The sequence below is a fragment of the Rhinopithecus bieti genome, unplaced genomic scaffold (assembly GCF_001698545.2).
Source record: "Rhinopithecus bieti isolate Rb0 unplaced genomic scaffold, ASM169854v2 scaffold_61117, whole genome shotgun sequence".
In the NCBI taxonomy this organism is placed as follows: domain Eukaryota; kingdom Metazoa; phylum Chordata; class Mammalia; order Primates; family Cercopithecidae; genus Rhinopithecus; species Rhinopithecus bieti.
Window position 1 is genome coordinate 135,496 of NW_016824934.1, and position 4,989 is coordinate 140,484.

Genomic DNA, 4,989 nt, shown 5'->3' on the forward strand with positions numbered 1-4,989 from the left:
CTTTTTTTTTTTTTTTTTTTTTGAGACAGGGTCTCACTCTGTCGCCCAGGCTGGAGTACAGTGGGGCAATCTCCATTCACTGCAACCTCTGCTTCCTAGGCTTAAGCAATCCTCCCACCTCAGCCTCCCAAGTAGCTGGGACTACAAGTGTGTACCGCCACACCCAGCTAATTTTTGTATTTTTTTGTGGAGATAGAGTTTCACCATGTTGCCCAGGCTGGTCTCGAACTCCTGGGCTCAAGTCATCTGCCCTCCTCAGCCTCCCAAAGTGCTGGGATTATAGGCATGAGCCCCTGCACCTGGCGGGGTTTTCATTAAGGTTAATAATAGTTCTTATTTATTGGGGGTCCAGACATTATGTTACTACCTCAATGAAGCTTCACAACCAAGTACTAGGTAGACACTGCGGTTGTCTTTGTTTTACGGGTGAGTAAACTGAGACTCGGAGGACTTTGCCAGACACAACACAGCCAGTAAGAGCAGAAGCTGCAATGCCCACTCAAATCTGTCCAATTCCAAAGTTCACACGCTTCTTTTTTTTCTTGGGATGGAGTCTTGCTGTGTCTCCCAGGCTGGAGTGCAGTGGCGCAATCTCAGCTCACTGCAACTCCACCTCCTGGGTTCAAGGAATTCTCCTGCCTCAGCCTCCCAAGTAGCTGAGATTACAGGTGCTCACCACCACACCTGGCTAATTTTTGTACTTTTAGTAGAGATGGGGGTTCGCCATGTTGGCCAGGCTGGTCTCGAACTCCTGACCTCTGGAGAGCTGCCCACCATGGCCTCTCAAAGTGCTGAGATTACATGCCTGGCCCGTTCACACACTTTTAACAACTACACTGTGAGACCCTGCCACACAGAAAGAGAGATAAAACCTGTGGGAAAAGTGAAAAGGCAGTTAATTTGTGGCATGAGAGCACAGGAAACACATAATTCTCAAGAAAACACCATTCGCAAGAAAGCCGGAAGCCCATACCAATATTTTGCATTCAAGACTGTGGGGCTTTTGGAAGGCCTGTGGACAGAGCCCTCCCAAACATCGAGAGCCTGCTGGATTGTAAATATCTGCAAAAGTCAGAGAGCAAGAGGTGCTGCAGGGAAGGGCCCAGGTTAAACAAAGGCTGCAGGTTGTGGGTGATGGACACGGCACAGCCAAGCTCAAGACGCTTCCCAGAAGCTCCTGTGGGTCGCTGCTGACGTTGATGAGTGAGCAATGCAGAGCCCAGCATGCCCTGCCTGAGCTTGGGCCAAGCTGATTTGGGCCAGGGATACCTGCTGGACACAGCCATATGTGCCCCCGTCACTTCCCCAGGAAACCAGCAGGCAGGCGTTATCAGGGACAAAACAGAACTCAGGAACTTGTCTACTGTTGAGCTCCTGAGCACTTCACAGCGGGGCCGGGAAGAATGGATGGACTGTGACTCTCTGGTACTCAAGACACTGAAGCCTGGCCAGGCACAGTGGCTCATGCCTGTAATCCCAGCACTTTGGGAGACTGAGATGGGTGGATCACTTGGAGTGAGGAGTTTGAGATCAGCCTGGCCAACATGGTGAAACCCTGTCTCTACTAAAAATATAAAAATTAGCCGGATGTGGTGGTGTGTGCCTGTAATCCCAGCTACTTGGGAGGCTGAGGCAGGGGAGTTGCTTGAACCCAGGAGGCAGAGGTTGCAGTGAGCCAAGATCACACCACTGCACTCCAGCCTGGGTAACAGAGAGAGAGAGAGAAAAAAAAAAGAAAGACATCTTAAAAAAAAAAAAAGACACTGAAGCTCCATCTCCTTTGATTGGATACACAGGACAGTTCCTTTAGAAGAGGGACAGGAGTGTCCAAGCCACAGGAAAGCTTTTCTCGTCATAAGCAATATGCCCAGGCTCAGCCCCAGGAAATCTGATGACTCAGGACACAGACATGTTTAACCAGGTGCTAGGGTTAAGCTGTGCCTGAGCCCGCTGTAAGGGAAAGGCCCATTCCCTGTCCTCATGGGGCTCACAGTCTATAAAAGGGCACAGAGGTAGAAACACCTTCATGTGTCTTCACAAGTCACCCCTAGAAAATCAAGAAAGGAAGAGGAGGAAGGAGGGAAGTACCTACCAAATAGATGCAAAATCTAACCACTTCTCCTTCTCTCTTACCCACTGTTACCACCATCATCTCTGGCCTAGATGAAGGCAAAGGGTCCAGAACACAGCACCCCTGCTTCTACTACAAGGCTTTGGCACTTGTTGTTCCCTCCGCCCTGCCTGAAGTATCCTTATGTTTCAGCATCTTCATGTCTTTGCTCAAATATCCCTTCTCAATGAGGCCACCCAAGTAAAATTCACAACAATGCCCCTCTCTCTGGCAGTCCACAAACATTTAATTATGTGCAATACAAGAGGCTTTGCTCACTGGCTCCGCACAGCCCACTCTCTTCAGAAACTTGGGACAAATTCCCCATTGGCCTTGGCCAGAGGCTATTTCTGTGGCACACAAAAGTGTACCCAGAAGCAGCCTTCCTACCACCCATTCAGCCAGTGCATGGGATCGAGCTTGGTTCCTTCGACTTGCTTACCTCAAGGCTGGTCCTCTCCCCTCCTGGAGAAATCCCAGTAGAGCCTGGACAGTCTTTCTGTCCCCTCTCCTCCACCTTGACCAAGAGGCTTATCCCCAGATGGACCCTGGGAGCCTGGCCTGGAGCAGTTCAGGTTCCTGTCCAGTAAGATATAGCTCTCTTTACCAGGCTCCAGAGTATAATATTTAGGATGTAGAAACCAGCTCTGACCTGTTACAGCAGGACTGAGAAGCTTATCACCAAAACTCCCTTTCCCTTCCCCCTAGGTGCCCATCTGGACTACAGTTCCAGCTCCCTTGCCATCCAGGGTGGCCAGTGGAGTGTGAGCAAAAGCAATGTGTCTCGTTTCTGGGCTGAAGATGTTAGGCAGATGTGCCTCATCCACCTCTCTTTCCCCCACTGCCTGACCTCATGGCCTAGAGACAGCAGAACCATAAGGTGGAAGGAGCCTGGGTGCCTGAATCTCCACTCAGAGGAAGGCTGCCAGCCAGTCACAGCATCTGAGCCTTTATGTGAGTGAAAAAAGAAACTTTGTGAGCAGCCCACATTTGGGAAATTGGCTACGATATGAATTTGGTGCTTAAAATTAAATTTCACCCTGCTCACTCCAACTCTGCTCTGTCCCCTCCCCTAATTGCATTTCTCACCTGTACTATGTTCCCTCCTTCCCACCCATACCAGACCTCCAGTGAAGGCTGAGTAACTTACAGATGAATAATTTCTGCTCTTAGGCTTTGCGAGCTGATGTTGAAAGCAGACCGGCAGGGAGGGAAGGCTCCTCCCACCACCTGCCTGTAAGCCTGGTTTCAAAGTATGTGAATTTGGGCAAGACTCCAGTCTTGCAGACTCAGCTTCCTCATTCTTGAAAATGGAACAATAGCAACTGCCCAGGCTACTTCACAGAGGAAAAGATCAGAAAGCTTGATATGCAGGAGCAGCTGCTCCGAGCAGATCCTCTACAAATATCATCTCACATCACTCATCTCAGATGGGGAAACTGAAGCATACAGGGGCTTAAAAGTAACCTGCCCAAGTTCATGCAATTGGTAAGTAGCTGCCCCCAGCCCTAACTTGGTCTTCCCCATCTTCTCTCTCTAATCAGATGGCACCACCACCTACCTCGGTACTCAACCCAGAAACCTCAGATCATCCCTGCTCCTCTCTTGTCCTCACCTCCTATAGACAATTGGGCACCAAAGTCCTATTTTTTTGCCTTAATAAATCATTCTCCAATCTTCCCCTTGCCACCACCCTGGTCCAAGGCCCCCGCATGCCTCTCCTGACTCCTGCAGGAGCATCCTTGTCAGTCCCCATACAAGTCTTCTTCCACTCCACCATGCTCACCCCCAAGGCAGCCTCTAGCGCCTTTTTGGAAAAGCAGATCTAGCCATGCCAACTCCCAGGTTAAGCCAGCTCAATGGCTTCCCACTGCTCTTATGACAAAGACTTGCTGGGCATGGTCTGCCTGGCCTGTGCCATCCAGCCTCTTCTCGAGCCCCGCCCACTCTGCTCCTCCTCTCTCCATTTCAGTCATGGCAGCCTTCTTCCAGTCCCCTGAACACCCACCAGCCTCCTCCTTGGTAGAATCATTCTTTGCACATGCTGTTTCTTTTGCATGGAAAACCCTTCCTCCCTGTCTCCACCTGGTTGACTCCTAATCACCCTTTTTATATCTCAGGTCTGGTGTCACTTCTTCAAAACCGTCCCTGACCTCCTTGACTAGGTGACATCCTCCTACAGCACTCATTGCTGTTATTATTTTATGTCTCTTTGAGTAATTATTTGATGAATATGCCTCCCTCACATGATTTTAAGCTCCTTGAGGACGAGAACCATGTTCATTTTGCTCACCATTGAAACCCAATGGGTGTAGAAATCAGTAGACAGTGTCCAGCACATAGCAGAACTTGAATATTGGCTGAATGAATGAATCAATGAAAGCTAGAATTGAGATCTAAATCTTCATGACTCCTCTGCAAATTGCTGTGGGGAGCTGTATTTGTCTGCTTGGGCTGCCATAACAAAATACCACAGATTGGGTGGCTTAAACAAGAATGTACTTTCTCACACTTCTGGATACTGGAAGTCCAAGACCAAAATGCCAGCATGGGGCTGCATATGGTGGCTTATGCCTATAATCACAGCACTTTGGGAGACTGAAGCAGATGGATCACTTGAGGTCAGGAATTCAAGACCAGCCTGGGCAACAAGTGAAACCCCCATCTCTACCAAAAAACACGAAAAAAATTAGCCAGGTGTGGTGGGCGCCTGTAATTCCAGCTACTCGGGAGGCTGATGAAGGAGAATCACTTGAACCCAGGAGGCAGAGGTTGCAGTGAGCCGAGTTCATGCCACTGCACTCCAAAACCAGCGACAGAGTGAGACTCTGTCAAAAAAAAAAGAAGGAAAGGAAGAAAGAAGGAAAGAAAGGAAGGAA

General features: G+C 49.3%; 1 protein-coding gene across 3 annotated transcripts in view; it reads right to left on the minus strand.

Annotated features, from left to right (window-relative positions):
- The window catches only part of LOC108522515 (uncharacterized), a 40,707-nt gene that overhangs the window by 24,065 nt on the left and 11,653 nt on the right, over nt 1–4,989 (minus strand). Inside the window, exons 1-2 of one of the 3 annotated variants that reach the window (XR_001883504.1) lie at nt 3,261–3,330; nt 2,553–2,689 (exon numbers count right to left, since the gene is read on the minus strand). The exons of 1 other annotated variant lie outside the window; for it this stretch is intronic. The gene's annotated coding sequence lies outside the window, so the exon portion shown is untranslated. Of the gene's footprint in view, nt 1–2,552; nt 2,690–3,260; nt 3,338–4,989 lie in introns of those variants that run through there. One more of the 3 variants, XR_001883505.1, reaches the window with a different exon arrangement.